Genomic DNA, 24,564 nt, shown 5'->3' on the forward strand with positions numbered 1-24,564 from the left:
TAACCAGCTGAGCCACCCAGGCGCCCCTAGACCTGTGCCGTCTAATGAGGCAACCATTTGCCACTTGTGGCTATTCAAATTTACTTAATTACAATTAAGTACAACTAAACATTCAATTCCTCAGTCACACATACCGGCTATGTTTCGGGTGTTCAGGAGCCATGACTAACTGCAACCGTGTTGGACAGAATAGACAGCATTTCCATCATCACAGAATGTGCTATCGAATGGCACTGTTTTCGATGAATTCTATTCATATACAAGTGTGTGTGTGTGATATATACGTGCATGCACACACACATACACATATCTGTGCAGTTGGCATAATATTGTACATACTCTTCTGCAATTTGTTTTTTCCACCTAACAGAGAAACTGTTAATTTGGTGTGATCCACACACAGCATCATGCCAGGAAAATTTTAAAACAGGGTGCATAATCAAACATAGAGTTTTAGTGCATTAAAAATCTTTTAATTTCAGATTTTAGAGGTAATCGCAACACATCCTAATGCTTGTTCCAATTTTAACTAAACAAATTAATTTTGGAAATCGTCCACCCAGCCTTGGGTATGTAAAGAAAGAAGGTTCAGGAGCTGTAGTTTGAGCTTAATCTACCGTGTAGATTGACATACACACCTGCGTGCACATGCACACACACACACACACACACACACACACACACACACTTCCTGTTATTTCTGTTTTGTAACAGGGATTGTAACCTTCTCGTGTTTAGTACGCTCACTATTCAGTAGACCAGCACTGTCCAAAATGGTAGCCACTAGGCACATGTGGTTATTTAAATTGAAATTAAACATTTAGTTCCTCAGTTGTATTAGCCACATTTCAAATGTCCATTAACCACGTGTGGCTGGTGGATAGCGTGGATCTGGAACGTTGTCATTTCACGGAAGGTTCTGTTGGGCAGCTCTGTACTAGAAACTTTCTTCAAGGGGTGCCTGGGTGGCTCAGTCAGTTAAGCGTCCGACTTCACCTCAGGTCATGATCTCACAGTCTGTGAGTCGAGCCCCGCGTCTGGCTTTATACTGACAGCTCGGATCCTATGTAATTCCAGAAGGAATTACATAGATTTATAGGAGCATAGGGCTGGTCTGAAGTTTCACGTGACCATCAGATGAAACCTCGTGAGGCCTCCTGGCATGCCAGGACCCGGGCTAGGCAGACCATTTCTCACAGGCTGGTTATTTTGCAGTAATTAAAGCTGTTTGCAACTGTTTTTGTATAACTTAATACATTTTAGGAGAAAAAAATACTCCTAGTACTGAACTATTTTTTTTCCACACAACCTTTCTTAACTCTCATGGAACACGGCTTAGGAAATGCTGATTTAAACTCTTGGAAATAATTATCCCAGAAAGATGAGGTTGAAAAGAAGTTGTTCCAGGCCTGGGGCACCCTGCTTCAGGTGCATCTTTCAGGAAGATGAATACTGGTGTTAATTGAGTTTAATTTGAATAGGGACATACCACAGATTATTCAGCACACAGCGCCCACATAAAAGTCACATGCACACTGAACATGGACTTGGTCATCGACACTGCCCGGTGTCCTCCCACATCCTTTGCTTACAGCCACTGTCAGGGACCAAGAGGTGGGACAGTCCAACAATGTGGGGCGTGGGCACAAGGGACAAACCTCCTTTCCTCCACCATCACGTCTCCATATTTCAGCTTCCAGGCGACTGTGACATCAAAAATGGAGTGCCCAGATAGTTAAAAGCAAGTGTTCGGTTTTGAAAACAGAATCCTGTAGTTCAGCAGAATTGATCTTCTTCTATGAAAGCGAGTGGCTGGGATTTGTGCTTTTTCAGGAAAGCAAACTAAGGGAAAACTAGTTAAGGAAAAATTATGCCCTAAACGACAAGCGTTACAAAGGAAATCTTGTTTGGGGCACCTGGGTGGCTCAGTCGGTTGAGCGTCTGACTTCCGCTCGGGTCATGATCTCACGGTCTGTGAGTTCGAGCCCCGCGTCTGGCTCTGTACTGACAGCTCGGATCCTGGAGCCTGCTTCAGATTCTGTGTCTCCCTCTCTCTCTCCCCCCTCCCCCGCTCATGCTCTGTCTCTCTGTCAAAAATAAATAAACATTAAAAAAAATTAAAAAAAAAAACAAAACAACCCCCCCCCCCAAAAAAAAAACCAAAGGAAATCTTGTTTGTGGTGGGAGTTTGAGGCAATGACTTCCCAAAGGCAAGGATAATTTTCAAAATACTGAATGACCGGCACGGCACAGGAGTTCACACATTCAGAATAGATGCCAGCCTTGCACAAGTGGTGTGGCCGTACCAGTGTGTACAGGCTGAGTGTCATTCCTCCCGGACAACAAAGCCATTCAAGACGAGAAATGAGCCGTTACTGGGTTTTGCGGCCGAGCCTGCGGGTTGTCCCCTCAGTGTCCATAACACCCACCTTTATAGAGTCACTAGTTGATATTGGGGTGCTTGGCTGCTTTATGGCCATATGACTAAATTCTCATTAGTGGGAGGCATATTATCATGTGGTCTTTTCTAGAACCTTCCTTAAGGGACAGTGTGTGTCCCCCCCTCTGCCCTCTCTTTATTTATGCCTTTCCCATTCCGCTTCCTAGAATGTGGATGCCGCCATCTTGAGCCACGGAGTTGATGTCACTGTGGTGGAGCAGTAAAATAAGTAGAGGGCCACACTCGCCTGAGAAAGAAAGAAACTTCTCCTGTTTAGGTCACAACGACTTTGGGCTTGAAGACACCCTCAGCCAAACCTAATTCTAACTATTGTGGGTCCCTAATCTCCTAGGCAAATTCAATTTTATTTAAACTCTTAACACTCCTGTGAACTTGGTATTCTTGTTCCTTGGTAAGGGATTAGGAGACGGAGGTTGAATAAAAATGAAGCAACTTGCCCACGTATCAGAGCCAGCATTTGAATCCATGTCTGATCTTTCTGACTTCAGATCGCCAGGAGCTTAATCCTTGCTTTAGTAATTAATGTGGAACATAAAGGGCATGTGGCACATGGTTTTGTAACATTCATGCTTTGGCAGAGCCCCAATTTTGTGGATTTTTTTCAAAAAGACGTTGGGTTTTTCAGAGAAATTCATTTGTGGCTTTTTGAAAGTGACAAACATGTTAACTGTTTCTCAGTCAATAATACTTATCAGAAAAGCGTTTTTTCTTAATTTCAAAGAAAGCCGTGTTGTTCCTCTCATTTCCAGTGTTTGCTTCATTGTCATTTGCTAATTAGGACATTTCTATGAAAAGAGGATATTTCGAAGAGAAACTGTGATTCAGTTTCTTCAGTTCTATCTACACTGAAGGAAATTTGAAGAAAATTTGGGATTTTTTTTTTTTTTTTAGAATTCTCCTCACTGTGCAGCAACTGCAGAACATTCCCCACCCCCATTTCTATTACGTGATAATGTAGAAATTAGGATGTTAGTGGGATGAAGGTTATGAATTATTCGGATTGTCACACGGGGGCAGCCTCCACAGCCAGCCTTTCTGCACAATTTAGACAGGAGAACAGAGACGCGAGGTGGCTGTGTGCCATGCGCGGGGCGAGGGTGGAGTGGGCAGGCTGGCAGCCGATGCCCGGAGCGCAGGGGCGAACCAGCAGGTCTGGGGAGGCTGGTAAAGCAGGTGCGGTGCAAACAATGAGTTGGCAGCAGAACCTACAGTAGGTGGGGGACCTTGACCTGCTGCTGGGGCTCCCGGTGGTGCCCTGGGCGAGGCTTCAAATCCATTCATTTTTACGTCTCACAGTGAACACTTAATTGGTCAGAACAGCAGTGTCTTGAGTGTATTCCTGGGAACCCTGTACCTGCAGGATTTGCCGTGTAAAAAAGAATTCTGGGAAAATGCCGTGTTCTAATACCTCTCTTGGAAATTCATAGCATGCTTTTAGCATTTTAAAAGTCTAAGGTGAGAAATCTATTCTACTTGATTTAACCCAGTTTCTGAAACTTCCTTGAAAATAGAAATTGTACTTTTTTTTTTTTTTTTTTTTTTTTTAAATACAGCATCCTGTGGAGACTGCTTCATGATTCTTTCAGTAAGCGGTTAGCAGTGGCCTTGGAAGTGGCTGCTTGGGCAGGTTGAATTCCTGAGAAAATGTAGGATTTGCATCTAACCACATGGGACTCTTCTTGGCATCCTCTTTGCTCTTATTTGCTGGTCCATATTCTCGAAAGCGTCGTGCATCTCTGCTGGTATCGAGTTATGGCAGCAAAACTCTAATGCGTGAAAGGCCCGTTTAGGTCATGTAATCGTGCCTCTTCATTTCCTGCCTCAGAAGAGGTTAAGTCATTTGCCAGAGTCCCAAACAGCTAGGAAGTGAGCATGGGGCCAGGGTCTCTTCATGTGCCATTACTTGGTTCCTAGTGGAAATTACTGGACTTAGTTCCTTACTTTCAAGCCTTTTTTTTTAGTGCTTCCTCCTGATTGGGATGGATAAGAGCAAAAGAACTGACGTTTGATGCCTGTGAAAGTTTGGCATTGGAATAAAAATGAGCAGAAGAGGGAGTGCCTGGGGAGGCATGGATGCTGCTCAGTAAAAGAAGTGTCACAGAGGAAACCCAAAAACCCGGATCAGGACTGCTGTGAATGATCATTTTTTTTGTGTGGCTAAGAACGACTTACACCAAGCTCTGTCTGCAAGAGAATGCGGAAAGTGGATTACTTCTGGGTGGCCCCTAAGCGAGAACAAATGAACAGCTGAACAGACAGTGCTGCAGCTGTCGCCATACTTTACAGATCGGCAGCGCCTTGAGCCCATGGGGCGCTGCTCATTAACCGCCATGTTTCTCATGGCGTGAAGGGTTTGGAAAGAATGATTTTTGAAATTTCTCTTCCTAAGGCCAAGAGGATTGACATCATTAGGGCCCACATTATGATTTTGCTTTAATTTAGATTTTCTTTCTTTCATGGTGAACTTATTAGACCCTTATTCATTAATTGCTATATGAAATTGGATTCTTTTATTATACAAGAGGTTCTTTTTTGTTTTACTTATTGTCATAATTTCACCTGTCATAAATTTTTGTGGCATTAATTTTGAGTGTTCTCTTGTTTTTAAATGTTTATTTTGAGAGAGAGAGAGTGAGCGAGCATACACTCGTGCACATGTAAGGGAGGGGCAGAGAGGGAGGAAGAGAGAGAACCTCAAGCAGGCTCCATGCTGTCAGCACAGAGCCCAATGCAGGGCTTGATCTCAAACCTTTCGTGAGATCGTGACCAGAGCCGAAATCAAGAGTTAGACGCTTAACCAATGGAACCACCCAGGCGCCCCAATTTTGAGTATTATGTTTTTATGAACCACTGTCTACAGTCTTAAGTTTTAGAGAAAAATAATAAAGCCACAGTATTTTCTCCTGTTTGAACTGGAGTAATTCTTCTGTCAGAAGGGAGAAGGTTAATGAAAGATCATTTTGATTGAGTAGGCCTGACAACTCTTGCTTGAACTTTGTTACTTAACTGCTCCTCCATCTTTGAATTGCTCTGATTATTATTAGGTTCTTTTTTATTCGGGTGGACATCTGCCTTACGACGAGTTTGGCCTGTGTTCTTGGTTTTGTCCTACAGCCCTATTCAGGGAGAGAGGTCGGAAACCCTACTGCATATGTATATTCTATACATTGTGGTTTTTAAAAAAATTTTTTTTAGTGTTTATTTTTTGAGAGAGAGAGACACAATTCGAGTAGGGGAGGGGTAGAGAGAGAGGGAGACACAGAATCTGAAGCAGGCTCCAGGCTCCAAGCTGTCGGCACAGAGCCCCACGTAGGGCTCAAACCTACGAACTGTGAGATCATGACCTCAGCCAAAGTTGGATGTTTAACTGACTGAGACACCCAGGACCCCCTGTATATTCTATACATTCTGACTTAATTTTATAACAAGGCTGGCAGGTGGGTATCTTTCACCTCCCTTTTACAGATAAAGTAACAGATTCAGAGACTGAAGATTCTGAATGATTTTAGAGACCAAATGAGTTGCCGGGGCCATGACAAAACAAGTAATAGCTGACTCTCTGTCAGTAGTGGCCCCTCAAGTGGGAGAAGGGGGCAGGATGATACCTGATGGAACAAGGTTCATGTTCCTCATTGCTATGCAGAAAATCTCTTCATCTCCCAAATCTAGCCTACACCTGAAATAGGGTGGATGGTAGGGACAGGAAGGTTGCCTGCTTGTCTTGTGCACACCTGTTTCCTTTATCCTCTTGCCTGGAAATGTTACCAAACTTCACAGGGGTTTCCCATGACAGCTGGTTAATTGTAATGTTAATTGAAGCCTTTTAATGTAATAGCACTCATTGAGTCTATATGGGGAAATCAAATGATATTCAGACTCTGCAAGTACTTGCCAGGTCTTAATAAATACTTGTTGAAGTATCAAGTGGTGGCCTTTGAAATCGGAAGATACTGGTATCTGTGGGAATGCCGTCTCCTATACCAGGCACAGCCGGCATGCATCTACCTGAAGAGCTCCTGAGGCTGGGATTGGATTGAGGCAGCATGACTGGAGTAGTACCTAATGATCCCTAATCAAAAAGTGGGGGAAGCAAAGTCACACAGTAAAAGCTGGGTTGAGTGTAAAGTTGGAAGGAAAAAATTCCACATGGATCAGAATCAGTAGGAATTGGAATTAAGAATAAATTCCAATGCGAGAAGCTGTGGTGGGTGAGTAATGCAGGCCTGAAGGTGTGTAGATGGGTTTAATGTGAGCAGACCGTCCTTCTAGGTGTATCCCCTAGAGAAACTTTGGAACACGTACCTAAAGAGACAAGTTCAGGAAGACCCCATCCTTTAGCTTTTATTGATGCAGACATAAGTATAAAAATGTGAAGATATCCATGGGATGGGTAAATACTAAAAAGTTAGGATAGTGGTTTGAGCTGAGCCCTCCATTTGTTGTTGTTGTTGTTAGTGCATAATTTAATTGTCCTAAGCATCTAGAATCCTGTACTCGGCAGATATGTGTTTCGTGTGTGTGTTTGTTCTCTTAGCTGATGAGGCTGATAGAAACACAGAGTAGGAAGGAGTCAGAGAGAACATCAGGTCTCTCCTTTTGTAGATGATGAAGCAGAGATGCAGGGATGAACATTCCAGGTTGCTAGTGGTAGGACTGGGAATAAGAGCCAGGCTTTTCTGACTGCTATCCAGGCCCCTCTGCACCACACCATACATGATCTCTTAATGAAGGCTCTTTTCTGTAAACCCATGTCCTGGTATCATGCCCCTAACCCTTTGTAGTCCTCCATTAGAGCACGTTTGTGGACTCTGGTGTTTTAAGGTATAAGTTTCTAAATTATAGCAACTTGCATAGCTCACCAAGCCCTGAGTGCGTTTTTCTTCTGTGAAAATGTCTTAGGGTCTATCCACATTTCATTTTTTCCTCCAAGATGTTTTAGATTTTTTTAATTAGAAACAAACAACTTTTTAATAAAAAAAATCTTATAAGCCCCAACTTTACATGGATTATTTGTCCTAAAAAAGCTTTGTAGGACAAATTCTTAAAAGTTGTCAATAATTAAATAATTTCAACAGGGAAAATCTTAGGGATTCTCAGCCCTCAAGCTGACATTCATTTGTAGTAACACAACATTAAGTTCAGTTAGAAATTGACATAATTGCTTCAAGGAGTAGCATAGTTACCACAACATGACCTAAAAAGGCATTGTATGTTCTCTATAATATGGTTCTTTGTCAGCTTTTCTTGAACTCCTTTGTAGCTATTGCACACCAAGAGTCTAAGGCCACAGTAAAACACAAAACTGCCTAATTCGGCAACAAAATATCAACCTTTCTTAAATTCTGTTTAATGCAAAAACAATGGAGTATATAGACAAAATAAATCAGTGAAAACAGGGGCGCCTGGGTGGCTCAGTCGGTTAAGTGTCTTGACTTGGGCTCGGGTCATGATCTCACAGCTTGTGAGTTCGAGCCCCATGTTGGGCTCTATGCTGACAGTTCAGAGCCTGGAGCCTGCTTTGGATTCTGTGTCTCCCTCTCTCTGCTCCTCTCCCGCTCATGCTGTCTCTTCTCTCCTTCAAAAATGAATGAACATGAAAAAAAATTAAAAATAAATCAATGAAAACAATGTATTGCAGGTTAAGTGTAGGTTAAATGCCAGGGACTAGTGTTGTGAACTAATGAGCCCCGAGTGCTGTGGAATGAGAACTTCTGTACCACACGCTCCACTTCTAAAGTCACAGTGATGTTCACTAATGACTTGGGCCCTGTGGCGCCCAGCTGGTCCTCAGGTGCTGCATACACAAGTCATTCTTCTTAAATGCTAAGAGAAGTGCCATATACCGAAAATTGCATTATTAAAGAAAGCTGCCTGTAAAGCAGCTCTCAACCCCAGGGAATATATGGGTGTGTTAGAAATGGAAACAGGTGCACGTGCATGTGTGTGCGTGTGTGGTGTGGCTGGGTTGATGGAAAAAAAAGAAAAGAAAACCAGTGTGTTAACAACTTCTTAAAGATGGGCATGCAAGTAAAACCCTCTTTCCCTTTCCTCTGCCTTTGTCCTCAGCCCTGAGATTTATCAGTTTGATTTCATTCACAGTCACTGAAGGTTTTTCCTTCCGATAAGCATTGATGCCTTTTTGTAGCGTAGAATGAGTGACTGATGCATTGTTTGGGCAGCTTGTAATCAGTGGTGAGTAGTGTCCAACATCGTATTTGTAAATAACGATCCTCCTTCAGTATTCTGTAGTCTTTTTCTGTCCCAGGTTCACTGAAAATTTCGATGACTGACTGCTTCTAGCCAAAGAAATCATCCCTCAGCTGGTTCTGCCTGGGTAAACTGAAGTATCATTGGGATATTTCTGTTTTATTCAGTGTGATACTACTATGATGCTTAAAATAGTTTGGGTGTGATTCTTTCTGCACTTGGGGAATGGTGGTGGTCTTTATTTTGATTCAAGTAGCAGTAGTAATTTTCAGGACACGAGATACACAAAAGTGAAACGGTGTATTTCACATATTTTCATAGTAAAATGTTGTTTTGTGAAGGTGAATGACAAGCTGGTTTTGTTGCATTTCCTCAAGCACATTAGTCTGAAGGCTCTGCTCTCAGATGCCTCCTCTTTTTTCTCTCCCTTTTGTCAGCAGATGGCGTATTACCGTTCCCTCTCACTTCTGTTTTCTTCGCCTTTTTATTCCTCTCTTTCCTCCTCCTCTTCCTCCCTTGCCAACCCCCCACCTTGGCAAACATTTGTCACAAGAATGGATGCTGTTATGGGGAAAAAAAAAAAAAAGTCTGGCTGTGACATGTTGTCTTTTCAAAAGTACAAGAAAGAAAGGAGGAAACAGGTTTTCATTGCTTCGGGCATAATACAGCTGGCTAATTTTCTCTGCTAACACTTTATTAGACGAACACTTGTTCCCCTTTAGAGTGGATCTGACATTTTTTTTGTAACAGTTATGTTTGCTTTTATATTTCTATCATGTTGTTTTGCATGCAGATAGCTCCTCTTTTCCCTTTTAGGTGGATGGGCCCTTTCATTAATTTTTTACCTATTTATTTAGTAATTTTTTAGTGTTTTATTATTGTGAGAGAAAGAGAGTGTGCACGCTCGCACAAGTGGGGGAGGAGCAGAGAGAGGGAGACACAGAATCCGAAGCCAGCTCCAGGCTCCGAGCTGTCAGTGCAGCTTGAACGGACGCAGATGCAGGGCTTGAACCCACGGACTGCGAGATTATGACCCGAACTGAAGTTGGGTGCTTAACCGACTGAGCCACCCAGGCACCCCAATTTTATGTGTTTTTAAATACAGAACTTTTTCCAAAGGAAAATCCTTTGATGTACAGATAAATAGATTAAAATACATTTGCACTTAATTTTGGGAGTAAAACTCCTGTGACAGTGATTGGGGCTGTCGTGAACATGAGGTACACATGAAGATGTGATTGGGTGGAGAACACGTACAACTTAATGAGAGGCTGTTAATGACTGGAAGAGGGTTCATTAATATGCGTTGTAAAACTAGGCTGTACGTGGAATGTGTGAGGGAGCTAATTAAATATTCTAAGGAATCCTACGAACCCCATATTCCTTCTATTCTTGTCTTATTCTTTCTGCCAACAGTAAATATCAAATGTTTCCAGTATGGATACTGCATAAAGAGCAGGTACACGGAATTGTCTGTGCTCTCAAAGGATGCAGTCTTCCTGAATGTAATTTGGGAGTCCACTTTCCTGCTTTAGGAAGAATGGTAGAGTGAGCCCAGTTTAATCTTTAACGTATTATTACCACCGTCTCTGCTTGCGTAAATCCCAGTTGCAACACAGCGCCTTCTTTCTGATTATCTTCATTCTATTCCTACCCCTCTTCACTCACCCACCTACCTCCAAAGCAAAGTGATCTCCGGCTCCTCTGAACACCCGGAGCATTTGTGCATACCTGCTTTTTGACCTTGTCACTTCCTACTTTGTAGCATAGTTACTAACAGCTGTTGGACGGAAAGCATCTTGATCCCCAGTAGTTCTGAGCACAGTGCCCTGAACAGAAATGCTGCCCACTGTTTGACTTATTGAATGCGTATTGGATATTAACTTTATGAGTGCATTGGCTCCTAGAATCAGTCAGACCTGGGTTTGAAACTCAGCTCTGCGATTCTGGCCAAGCCTTAACTGCTCTGAATTTCAATTTCCTAATCTGCAAAGTATATGTGATAATGACTGCTTGGTAGAGATGTTGTAGGGATAGAAAGCAGTGGTGTAGGTAAAACACAGTGCTTGGGGCATAGTAGATGCGCAGTTTTCTAGATGCGTACCCACATGTCCTCCCCGGACACAACACGCACACACACGCGCATACACACACACACAGTGTATGTGTGCATGTGCAAGATGCTAGGCCCTCAGAGACCAAACCACACAAGTCCTGTGCTCATGTTGCTTAAAGAAGAAATGAAACCATACAGGGTGCAGAATTGTGGTTCTGTTGGGGCAGTGGAGAGGGTGTACCATGGGAGTTCATGTGTTTCTCCCAGAGAAAGGATGGATGTGGTTTAGGAAAAGTGTTAATGCAAAAGATGGCAATTGTGCAGAAGGTAGGAGAATGGGTAGGGCTTGAATGAATGTTACTGAAGGCTAGAGAGGAAGATACCTACTTTAAAAGATTTGTCTCTTCAAAAACTATTGTTGTGCAGTAGAACTTCCTGGTCAAGGACTGAGATTGGAGATGAATGTCTCTACTCATCTGCCGGTATTTTTCTCAGAAACTTGCATGCCTATATGGGCTTTCGGATGACCTACCTACTCCTTTTGGTCCAAGTGTGGTAGTTGCCACCAGGCATGTTGGAAATGATAAAATAGTTCGGTAGCAACTTCGCCAGCGTTCTAAATTTGGTAGTTGATAGCACTGTATTGGGTGCCTTTCCCATGGGCATGGAGAAGGGGAAAATTAACTTGGTAACTGCCTGTAAAAATACATCAGCAGGAAGGTTTTCAGCTTAATGGTGATAAAATAAAATATAATACAGAATAGCTCCCTAGTCCTTTCCATACACAGATTTTTCTAAATGCTTTGAAGTAGATGGGGGATAAAAGAAGCCTGTAATACTAAACCATCCAAAAATGAAATCAAATGCTTTATGCCCGTTGGGTATTGTTGTCACCCAAATTCAAGTGTGGACCTTAATGTGGAGTCTACAGTCAATAAAGTTAACACTAGTGATCCCAGTTGGCACAGAGAACTACCGCTCAGACTGCTGAATCCATTAAGTAATGGAATCGGGTTTAACTGTTCCCCTCAGAGGTTGAAAATCTTCACAATGAGGAAAAACCACCCATACGCACAATAGGAATGTATTCGAGTCCTTACCTAAGGGCACTGTGACTGCAGTCTCCTTGGAAAAATTTTAGGAGTGGTCTGAGCTCAGTTGAGTTGTGTTGTTCGCCCTCTGCTTTTCCTCAGCCACAGCTGGGCTGTGCTGCTGCAGGGAGGGCTGGAGGAGCTGGAGAGGGACGCAAGAGAGCGTCTCATAGACCTGTCTACTTTAGAGTAGAAAACCGGTGACACGTTGCTATATAGAAGTCTGTTTTAGCAGCAACTGCATTTGAGTTCAGGTACTTCTTTGATGTTGGGAGATGTCCAGTATATGTTACAGCCGTGAGGTTCCACCGACCCCATTACTGATCCTGTAGCCAGGAAGGGGCTGATCTCTCCTGGCTATTCGCCCTCTTTGCCCCACCTTCAAATGCCTCTCCATTTCTTAGACTGTTTAAATCGGACATTGGGAAGAATTTATTTTTCCTCAGCCTTCGCAGTCCTGTTTTGGTTGTAAAACAAAGTCAGAAACAAGAGCCTGGAGGTGTATGCTCTAGGGTTATGGTGCTGTTCCTGTCAATTACTTGCTGTATGATTGTAGGTAACTCAGTTTCTAAATACTTGTGTTTGCTCATTAGTGAAATGAACCTATCTCACTAGAGAACATAGATTTGTAACGAATCCATAGATGGCCTTCTGCGAAACTACATATGTAGTTACATATTTTTGAAGCCCTTACCCTTTTTTTGGATTCTCAGAGGAGTCTGTGAACTCCTCCTCCCCACATTAATCTCTCTGCCTTGGAAATTATTGTGAATTTGGTAAAAGATAATAGGTAAAAAGAGCTTTAGTAATATGAAAAACATCATTTCAAGTAGATTAGAATCACTCTCTGCTGAGACCATCTAATTCATATTTCCTCTCTTTTGGAGCTCCTCAATAAACACATCTGTTTTCTTGTAGTACCTCCCTTCTTCCCTCCTCGTCTCTCCATCTTTCCAGCTGTGGAAGATCTAGAATGGAAATCTGAGTACAGTTTTCCAGGCTTCAACACTTGTCAGACCTTTAGTTCAGTGTCAGACTCACTTTCCCTGACTGTGCTGTTTCAGCTTCTGCCAGTGCTTTGGTGTGCTGAAAACTGACTTTAGCGTTAGCGTCTTCGGTTTCCATAATATTCTTCTGGTTGCTTCTGCATTGGTGGTACTTCAGCCCCACATTGATATAGAGAAAAGACTAATTTTCTTTTATTTAATCCTTTGAAAAAGACACCTTCAGCTGCTTACCCCATTTGAACTTATTACATATTCTCTTAAGTATATGAGCTTATCTTTTGTCAGCCAGAAACAGAAAGTAGAAAAAAATCACCCTAGATTTCTTTCATAAGACTCTTGCATTCTAACCCAGATATAGGGGGAGATATAGGGGTGTCTGGGTTGAACATCGACTCTTGATTTTGGCTCAGGTCACGTTCTCACGGTCATGAGATTGAGCCATGTGTCAGAGTCTGTGCTGATAGCACAGCTCTCTCTCTCTGTCTTTGCCCCTCCTCCAGTTTCATGAGCGGGCTCTTGCTCGCTCTCAAAATAAATAAACTTAAAAAAACAATAAAATGATAGATCACATAAATTTCCTAGTTCTTTGAGTCATCTATAATTACATAACAAACCATTCCAAAACTTACTGGATTAACACAATTATTTTATTTGCTCATGACTCTGTGAGTTGGCTGGGGCTCAGTTGGGTGGTTCTTCTGCTGGTCTCTCTGATGACCTAGAGTGGTTGCAACAAGATGATGGCTGGGGCTGGAATATCCAAGACACCTTGGCTCATGTCCAACCACCTTAATAGGATCATCTGGTAGGTTTTGATCTCTTTCTCCCTGGCTTGCTTGGTCTATATATGAGAGCCGCATATTGGTAGATATTTGAGAGGACAAGCCCCACTGTGCAAATATTTACCAAGCTTCTGCTTGCGTCATGCTTGCATGTACACCCCATCAGCCCAGCCCAGAGTTGTGTGGGAGGGCACGACACAGGATGTGAGTACCAGAAGTCTCATGGTTCATTGGAGGCTGCTAAGATAACATGCCACATTAGCATATAGGAGTAGCTCATTTCCTATTTTCATGAAATGAGTGATTCAGGTTTTCAATGCAGGATAGTTCACAACTCCAGCGAAAGGGAAGTATGTCTTTTGCTCTAAGGAAGCTCAGATTTAGAAATCTAAACTAAACAACAAGATGAATTTACAGAGCTTGAGGCAATTGAGTAAGGGATAAGATTTTGTTAGAAATGTTTGTTTTGCAAGTTGTATTCATCTAGAACTCCTCATTAATATATTTTAAGAATTCATTATAATACACCATTAATGGCTTGATAAAAAGAAATAGAAAGGGTGGCAAGGGAGGAAAGAGAATTAAAGAAATTTTTTTTTTAAGTTTAGGAGGTTTTTTTAAAATTTCTGGGAGTTGTCACTTCAGGACAATCAGAAATCAAAACTTAAAGCGTCTATGGTATTAAAATCTGTGAAGGAAAACCACTGTGACATAGTTTGTGTGGAATCAGTCGTACAGATTGATGAATGTCAGGTCATTTTCTCAAGGAGAGTCATAGCCTTTCTCTTCCTTTGAAATATCTGAGGAGCATTTTAATTTATGAGAAAGACCTGACAGATTAGGAGAAAGATCTGGTTACAGTTAGAGAACAGAAAGCTCACTGTACTGAAGTATAGTATTTCTGATTGTACTTAAGTAGGTTACTTATGTGTAGTACTTTATTTCGTTTTTTTTTTAATGTTTATTTATTTTTAAGAGAGAGAGAGAGGGTGAGCACAAGCATGCGTGAGGGGAGAGGAGCAGAGAGAAAGGAAGACAGAGGATCCAGACCAGGCTCTGTGCTGACAGCAGAGAGCCCAACGTCAGGCTCAAACTCATGAACTACAAGATCATGACCCGAGCTAAAGTCGGACGGTTAACTGACTGAGCCACCCAGGCGCTCCCTACCCCCCCCCCCCACCATATAGTACTTCTTAAACTTACATGTGCAAGCAAATCTTGGGGAACTTATTACAGTGCACGTTCTGATTCGGTAGTTCTGGGGTGTTGCGCATTTCTGCTGAGCTTCGGGGTGATTCGGTAGTGCTCGTCCACCAACAAGGCTTTAGTAGACCTGACCCTTCTGAGGTTCCTATCCTGGCCAGGCCTCTCAGGTAAACCCCCTTAATTCTCATACACACTGGTATGTGACTTTTTACTTCTGTCATTGACCCCCAGCAGGACAAACAGAAGTCCTTTTAGTGTCTTATCACACATGCTCAAGCCATGTATTTCACAACTAAGGAATAGGTATTAATTTAAAACTACAGTTGGCCCTGGAACAACCTGGCTTTGAACTTTGTAGATCCACTTATATGTGGATTTTTTTTTTCTGACAAATACAGTACAGAACTGTAAGTGTATTATGATTTTCTTTTTTTTTTTTATGATTTTATTTTTAAGTAATCTCTGTACCCAATGTGGGGCTCAAACCCAAGACCCCAGGATCAAGAGTGACATGCTCTTCTGACTGAACCAGCCAGGAACCCCCTCTTCCTACTGATTTTTTTAATAACATTTTCTTTTCTGTAGCTTGCTTTATTTAGGAATACAGTATGTAATGCATATAACCTACAAAGTACGTATTAAACGATAGGTGTTTGTTATCCATAAGGCTTCTGGTCAGTAGTACAGACTTTTGACTATTTGGTGTGGGGGGTGGTTAACCCTCAAGTTGTTCAAGGGTCGATTTTTAGTTCCTTTGGCATATGGCATTAAGTCATTTGTATAAATCTGGCCTTTGTTAATGGCTGTAACCCGAAAAAAGAAAATTCTTGGTTTAAATTGAATTGATTAGTCCCTCAGGGATGTCTTAACCACAACCCTCATATCTGGCTATCAACAAGACTTTTGCTTGTCTCAGATTCTTCTTGAAAGCCAAGGTATATAGAGGACCAGACACTCTGGTCTGCCAACTTTTGTCAAGTGCTAGCTGGTAAAATGGGATCAAAGTGTATTCACCAGCACTCCCAAGACTCCACGTGAGCCACGGGACCTAGAGGTGTGGCCATCCTTCCTCACTGTGGTGCGTTCAGTTCTCCAGAACTCTGTTTCTTATTCTGGGCTTACACATGTCTCTGGAGGTACTCAAGTCCAACCTGCCTTTTCCTATGCAGTTTTCAAAGTATATCCTTTCTTCCGACCTTCCTCTTCGCAGAGGGAAGCAGTGCAGCCTCAGAGATCTAGCCCATCCAAATAGTCCTACCCAGAAATTTGTCTTCCAGTTAAAAAATATTTTTAATTGGAAAATTATGTACTAATCTTCACCTCAGAAGACACTAATAGTGGAACTCACTCTTTGAACAAAGGCGATGTGGGTAATAGGAGAGGGCTTTGGAACCAGACAAACTTGGATTTGCACCCTAGCTCAGCTGTTACTAGCCTGATCTAAATCATTTTTCTAAATCAAATGAAATCTGGTGAGGGTTCCCACTTCTTAGGGTGTGTGGGAAATCCACTCTCAAGTTGTTGTTGGGACCCCTCACTTTCCAGAACGAGAGCAGGACTTCCGGTCCTCATCTGTTCATGGTTGCCACCGTTCATGCACCTGGCCTGGACCCTTGTCATCACTCGGAAGGGAGGCTCGTCAGTGTCTCTGCTTCCCTCACGGCTTTGTACAACACCCCAAACCGTGTGTTTACTACAGTGTCCACAAATACTGTGTCAACATCTTTATCTGAAATCTTGCCTCCGGCAAGTGCATAAATGGGTCAGGGCTTTGCTCTTCATGGGACCCTAACCTTCTCCTCTCCCAGTTTGGGGAAAATCAGGCCTACGGGTTGAATAACTCACTTTTTCAATCCCACAAGCCCACAGCCTTCATACCCATAGCTTTGGGGGATTCTAGCACTTTAATTCCTTTGGTCTCCACCTTTAAAACTCAGAGGTCCCCAGGTTAGTCCACCCATCCAGAGAATTTCCCTTTTTGTTATAAACACCACCAAAGGTAAAAAAAAAAAAAAAAAAGTGTGTGTGTGTGTGTGTGTGTGTGTGTGTGTATGTAGTTACAACCATTGCTGATATTACTGTGTGTTTACTTGGAGTCTGCTGCTCTTCTAGAAGACCATAATTAATCTTCATTATTAAAAAATATTTATTTAATAATAAATTTATGTATTTAAAATTTTAATTATAAATTTATTATATAAATTTTTATATATTTATAATATATATTATATATACATTTGTAATTAAAATTTTAATATTTATATATTTATATATAAATTTATATATAAATTTATAAAATATATGTTATATATAAATTTATAATTAAAATTTTAAATAATACATAAATTTATTAAATTCATTTTTATTTATTGTTAGATAATAATATTAATTTATCTAACAACTCTAACGGTATTCCTATTTTTACATGGAAGGAAATTGTGGCTTACGGGATTTGACCAAGCACCTGTGGCTAGTGAGTGGAAGAATCTCAGTGTGAGCGGAGATCTTTGGTTACGAAACCCTGGAAACACGGTGGTTGGGCTCTCACATTGCCAGTGACTCTTTGAGCTTGCGTATATTTGTTAAACGTATTTCCCTTACCTGAAGACATTGGCGTCGGGTGGTTGCACTCCATAGCATCCTTCCATCTAAACAGTCTGTGACTCTGTGTAACTGCCGTTTTACTTCCCCTCTTTTTCAGCCAGAAAAGCGACTTTTACACTGTAAGGTATACACGGCTGCCGTAGTTCCCCGGGGAAGGGCAGCTCAGTGGGGGAGGTGCCCAGTGACTACAGTTACAAATTAGTGGCTCTGAGCAACTAGTTTGTTGAAGGAGCTTTTGCAGGTAACCTCAGAAGGCCCCAATGTTGACCGCCTTTGAACAATCACAGCGAATTTGAAAGGGGTCAAATACAGAAGAAAAACCACTTTTGTCCAAATTTTAAATGAAGCAAGAGAATCCGGAAGCTCAGTGGATCCTTTGACTGTGGCTCACCAGTGGAACATAGAGTCAGAGAGGTGATTTATAAACCTTTATAAAAAAAAGGTATTGGGGCGCCTGGGTGGCGCAGTCGGTTAAGCGTCCGACTTCAGCCAGGTCACGATCTCGCGGTCCGTGAGTTTGAGCCCCGCGTCAGGCTCTGGGCTGATGGCTCAGAGCCTGGAGCCTGTTTCCGATTCTGTGTCTCCCTCTCTCTCTGCCCCTCCCCCGTTCATGCTGTGTCTCTCTCTGTCCCAAAAATAAATAAACGTTGAAAAAAAAAAAAGAGGTATTTATAAAATACTTTAGAAAAGTATGCAGTGTTAGGAGGTCCAGCATGAGCTCACTAGAGGACAGATATTAAACTGACTTTGTTTCCTGTTTTGAAAGAGTCCACATATTAAGGGTATGTGGTTGATGTATTTTGTCTTGATTTTACTAAAGCATTTCACAGAGAATTCTATGAAGATGGTGACATGTTGATTAGATCAGTAGTTTCCTTTTTTTTTTTTTTTTTTTTTTTTGCTCCCTCCTAAGAACCAGATTCTCATCTGTGCTCCACACCTATTGGAAGAAAATTATTGAGCAAAGGGCCCAAGAATCCATATGTTAGAAAAGCTTATCCAGGTCCACTGCTGCCATTCCATAGACTGGTATTTGAGAAACACCATAGAAGTTTTCAAATTTGGGGAGAGGGGCAGGGGATCCCCTGCTCAAATAAAATTTTTTATGAAACTCTACCATATAAAACAGATAAAGCGACATATGATCCTAGTATAAATTTTTTTTTTTTTTTGAAATTTACACTTACAATTTTTTTTTAAGTTTATTTATTTTGAGAGAGAGAGAGAGAGCGCGCACACCCAAGTTGGGGAATGGAAAACAAAGAGAGAATCCCAAGCAGGCTCTGTGCTTTCAGCGTGGAGCCCGATTCAGGGCTCAGACTCACAAACCGTGAGATCATGACCGGAGCCAAAACCAAGAGTTGGACACTTAGCCGACTGAGCCTCCCAGGTGCCCCGTGTTCATAATGTTTACTGAAGAGTCAGAACAATGAGGCTGTTAATGAAAAAGTTTAAATCAGGTGCTGATAATCGCTATGTTATAACTGTGTATTCACATCAGCTTCTGTGTTTCATGAGATTGTATACTTTGCTTTAAATGCATAATATTTAAGAAATCTGCTCTTATAATTACTCACAAATTACAACAGGGTTTTTTTGGTGTGTGTTTGCTTCGTTTTAAATGACTTGCCGTGGAATCCCAGGATACTTTTCAATTCCCCTAACCTAAGGTAGGGAATATTTGTTTCAGAACTGTAACCCTGTAATGAAACCTATGGAAACAATTGCTCGCATTCATTATCATAAATCTAAAGTCATACAGGAAACATCTAACTCCTAGAATAAATATTTATTCTCTCTCAAATAGGATATTATCACAAAGGACTTTTTACTGTGATGAAAGCAAGGCCGTATACGTGCCCCTGAGCCTCGCCTGGCATTTAATGGAAGCCCACACTTGGGCGTGGTTTTGTGTGTGTGTGCTTACTTGAACAACTTCACGAGAGCGGACTGTGCATACTGGTGTTTTTCCTAAGACCGAGGCAGGCCTACAACTTCCCTTACCAGTGTCACACTTACAAGAAGCCCACGTGTGCACATAGAGGTCCCCCAGCCAGGGTCATGAGGCATGACCTGTGTATCTGCAGTGGGTGACGAGTTTGTATATAAGCCATTTCGGTGTCATTTAAGACAACTACAGCTTTGAAAAAATATAAAATACATTCGAACATTAGGAACAGAGGGTGGTGTCCTCGGAGCACCTCCACGGGAGTGCTCTTTTTGAAAACATGGATCTAATATTGACTGATTCATGTTGAGGAAGATCCTTGATTTTCTGCAGAATACACAGATAAAGTTGGGGACAGCTAGGTAGTTGCAGATGAGAAAAATACCACAGTTGAGAAAGTGGATTTGTGTACACAAAGAATAGAGTACTGTTGAGTGCAAATGGGGAAGTGATCTCTTCTGGCCAGAAAATGAGGGAAGGCTTCCTGGAAGAGAAGACATCTGACGAGGCCTTTGAGGATGTTTAGGCCTTGGGTATGAGAATTATGAGGGAGAAGAAATGATGTTGTAGGGCAGTTCACCTTTTTGGAGAGTATGATTTTAGGCAAAAATAATGTACATGTCACTATTCTCTTACACAGATAACCTTCTTCACTAGTAAATTAGCCGTATGCGCATTCAAAAGTAGAATCCATTCATAATCTGAAAAAAGGATCATTTTCATACATTTACACATGCCTCAAGTTTCCTTCAAAGTTATCACTGTCAGACAGTGATTCACTTGTTCAGATTTAGACCTTTCCAGTGATACTTTGCCCAACTTGGTTGCCCCTTTAATACCTCCATGCATCATAAATGTACCCTAAACCTGGCCTCTGCAAGAGTTGTAGCCATTCATTCATCCTGCTATTCGCCCACGCTGGCATATTGAGCACCTATATATGTGTAGGTCTTGGTGAGTTCTAGGCACCCAGCAGTGAACAAGTCAGCACTGGAGGGTGAAGTGGGTGCCTGGAAACCACCTAAAGTTCTTATCGCTGAACTGCATTTAAGAAGATAACAATGCAACTTTTCCCACAAACTGATAACAGCATAAAGTGTACACATCCCAGAGCGTTTACATTTTAACAAGGATCAAAGCTTCGCCTCAAACTACTTCTAATCAGGAGGCGTGTGAGGGGAATTGTGGTTTGAGCCTTGGGTCTTTTCCAGCTTATACGGCTTCTTAGGCAGCAGGATTGGTACTGTCCTATCTGTACTTTAAGGTGGAGACTGGCTCTGGTAATATTCCTCTCAGCAAAGTAGCCTAAAGACAACTCTACAGCAGGAGGGAAATCAGTTAGATAGTCCATAATGGCAAAGAGCTCTTTCTGAGGGGCAGGATTGCAGAGCATGGAGAGAGGGGGTGTAGCACGGTGGCAGGTGCACAGAGCCCGCGGGTGCATAGCCCGGCTCTTGGTGGCTGGGTGAGCCATCCAGCCCCTCTGTGCATCTGGAAATACGGATGATAATGGTAATTACTCACCTCAAAGGATTGCTGAGGGTCAAATAAGTTAGTATAGAAAGAGCATTTAGAATTGTGCCTGCCGTAGAGTAACAGCATTAGGTTAAATTAGCTATTATTTCTTTCAGCCATGTGTTTTTCCAGTTTGCCCATTTTCTGAGAATATGGAGTAACTATAGAGGAAGAGTGCATAATTAGGTGATGAGTAATTCCTTCTTTCCCCTCTTCGCACCCCCCCACACTCCTGCTCCACAGACCCCAGAGTTAACTTGTTTTGTAAGGCTATAACATCATATTTGAATGTATGACCTTGAAATTTTCTGATTAAGTAGTTCTGGGCAAAGCTCTAATGGTTGGAAAAGAAATCAGGCCTCCCACACATACCTGCTCAGCCAAGAATTTGTTTGCCCCAGGAACCGTGGGTGGGCGGGAGTGGAAGCAAGTCCACACCCAGGCTTATGTGAACTCTCTGTTCCTGCTGGAGACTGGGGTCATCCTTCTCCCTTTGCTTACCAATGCTTCCTGGTCATTTCTTTTCAACCTCAGTTGAAGAAATAGAGAAACAAATATTTTCCTTTCTCATTTTCTCTCTCCCCAGCTCCAGGGGAACACTCCCCCCATCGCTGCTTGTGCATTTTCTCTAGTTTGGCTTTCTATTTGCCCCTTGGTATTGCACTTGTGCAAATTTCTCCCAAGCCCAGGGAGACAACATACAGTGTCTGATGATGGACTGTAGGGGTCCCTGCATGGTTCCCCAGTTTCAGGGTCTGCGGCAGGGCCCTCCCGGAAGTGCCCTGGAATTTTCTGTTGGTTCTTGTAGCCAGGGATAGAGAACTCCGCCCCTGCCTTTGCACTGGGACGGGTCACAGGTGCCCCTGCCTTCCGGGAGTGTCTGGGGGACACCTGCTGTCTGCGTCCTGGGGAGACGGGTGAGGGCTCCTCGGAAATGTGCCATGTTGAGACCTGTGGTCTGTGTGACCCTCGGGTACTGGTTCCTGGCTTGTTTTGTTTTTCTTTTTGGTCCATCGTCCTAGTGAAGTCCTCTCGTTAGAGCAGGTATGCTCTTTTCTGAGCCTGAGAACGGGTGTGTACCAGTCCCTGTCCCGAGGGAGGCAGTCTGGGATGAGGTGGAAGGAGGGCTTCTCAGACCCGGGGAAATCTCTCTGGGCAGAGCGAAGCTTAGAAAGTCATGTGACCTTTCTGAGCCTATGTGATCACTCCTTGCCCATCTGGTGAATGGGAAGCCATGCGGGACGTGGAGAGCTCCCAGGAATGCGTCCTTCCTTTTCCTCTGTTTCCTTCTCAAATGGTGGAATGCAGGCTTATGGTAGGGATAGGTAGGTACTGGGTCAATTTTTTTCTAATAACCTAACGGGATTCAACATGGGGGACTGGTATTTGGGGGCCTTTGCCCTGTAGTCAGACTCCAGATGAGCCCACATCAGGAGAAGCATCCTTCGCCCTCCTGGCTGGCCGAGGACTCAGAGAAGCAGCAGAAACTCCTTTGGAATTTTGCCACTTTATATCCCCTCTAGTTTGCTCGACTATAAGGAAGAACTGGCAAAATTAAAAATGAAAAATTGTTTTGAAAATTACACCCTGTCTACAAACAGCCGCAGATCGAGAGTAACCACCAGACATCCTGTTGCTCAGCATGGTGGCTGGTCGGGGGTTGGTGGGTTCGGGGCTCTGCCTCGGCGTTGGGCCCTGAAACAGGCCCGTGTTCTGGATCAGTCGGCACAGGCCACCTCTTAACCGCCACTGTAAAACCTGTCGGATAAAAAGAAGTCAGCACGATAAAATCTGCATTTGGACAGTGTGCTGTGCCTTCCTGCTCATTTCCATTTTCCAAATCTAGGATATTTTTTTGTTTTAAAGAGGTGCTGAAAGAAGCTTATCTGATTGTGTGACTTGATGTGAGGCCAGAAAACTTCTGCTAACGTCTCTGAAATATCTCTTTTAAAGCTATTTTTTAAACCTCCTGAAGTGAACTAAAGACCTTCACTAACTCCTCGACTCTAAAGTTCTCATTATGGAGAAGGTCCACCCTGCTTCCTGCTAGAATAAGGAAAGGGGGTGACAGTTCATATGCAAATGGCCCCACCACCCGCTAGGAGGTGGCTGAAGTGGCTTCCTCAAGCCTTGTCCCAGAGCCACAGGATTGGATTGTCTGTGTGGCACCCACAGAGCCCAGGGCAGCTCCACAGGAAACAGTGGGACTACTGGGCGAAGGCTGTCGGGGAGGTAAGGGTGGGGATGTGTTTACAGTCCCCTGTGAGCAGGAAGTGGGGAGAGGGGAGAAGGCACTCAGTCCAGGCCACCAGTGCTGATGCGGGACCAGGCTTTGTGGGACAGTTTTCTGGTTTCAGGTGTGGGTTCACCTGTCAACTCTTCTTTCAGAAAGGTGTGGTGAGGTCTGTGGAAATCCTTCCAAATAATAATTACCATTATTAGCGATGGTTCCGCAGTTGCCCGGTTTATTCACCTGTCTGTCCCTCCCCTGAGAAATCCCAATCAGAATGGCCCTCCATCTAAGTGACCACACAGAGCATGTACTTGTCATGATTTGAGTGTTGCCAGTGGTCCGATAAGAAGCAGATTAACTTGGGTGAAGATTCTTAAGAAAACAAGAACAAGAGGTGAAATGTAATTCCCTTTATTGGTATTAATTAGTAATTAGGGTAAAGGCTCGCATGAATTTTGGGAAAGTTTGGTGACACCATTGGCATTTCTGGTATGCAGAGTTTTAGCACAAAGGCTCATAAATATTTTTTTTTAATTAGTTTTGAGAGAACAGAGGGAGAGGTGGAGAACACAAGTGTGGAAAGGGCAGGGAGAGAAGGAGACAGAATCCAAAGCTGGCTCCGGGCTCTGAGCTGTCAGCACAGAGCCCAAGGCGGGGCTCGAACCCACTTCGTAAATATAAAGTATTGCCAAGGTGTTTTGCCAGTAGTGGCCTCCGTACCTGCTTTAATGATATACTTACTCCAAACTTTAGGGAAATGCCATGGGCATATTTTCTGCAAGTTTCCCAGTAACTCTGAAAGATCGTTTCTTGTGTACAAATTAATAGGGAAAACCATTTGTATTATTAAATAATAAGTATATATGGGTATTTATATGCACAAGCAAAAGCAAAATTTGGGGATTGTTTCTAAGCAATTACTAGATTAAACAATAATTAGATTAAAATATGCATGAAATGATATACCTTAATGAATGTTGCAGTACTTTCTGTCTCTCTACATAGGGTAGGTTCATTCAGACTACCTTCCTCTCAGTACCAGAAGTCCCTCTATGATAAACATAACAGATAATAATTTAGGCATCAGATCCCCTCTCTTCACTTCCCTCCCATTCTCTCCCTCCCTCCATTTTTCATCTTATACTGGGTCCAGGTCACTGTGGTTGGCACTGCAGAGACACAGGTAAGTAGCCAGGATGCTGCCCTCGGAGGCCTCACTGTAGAGAGTGTGTAGAGCAGAGTGAGTTTGCACGGGCTGGTGTGTGATGCTCTCTGCACAAGGGGCGGGCTCTGGACCTGCTCTCAGAAGAGAGACCGCACGGAACTCAGAGGTTATGCAGAAGCTAAAGTCTCCAGACCGAAGAGTGGCCTGGGAACGAAGAGCCATTCTAGGCACAGCGCTTGTGATGCCCAGCGTCGTGAAACCGTGTTTGGGGACCGGCGTGCAGCCTGGC

General features: G+C 42.9%; 1 pseudogene; it reads right to left on the minus strand.

Moving 5' to 3' along the window:
• Positions 1 to 21,891, minus strand: part of LOC121028984 (homeobox protein OTX2-like) — a 46,622-nt pseudogene extending 24,731 nt beyond the window's left edge.
• Positions 21,892 to 24,564: the final 2,673 nt, after the last annotated feature.

The sequence above is a fragment of the Herpailurus yagouaroundi genome, unplaced genomic scaffold (genome assembly GCF_014898765.1).
Source record: "Herpailurus yagouaroundi ecotype Mexico unplaced genomic scaffold, PumYag 100, whole genome shotgun sequence".
Classification (NCBI taxonomy): domain Eukaryota; kingdom Metazoa; phylum Chordata; class Mammalia; order Carnivora; family Felidae; genus Herpailurus; species Herpailurus yagouaroundi.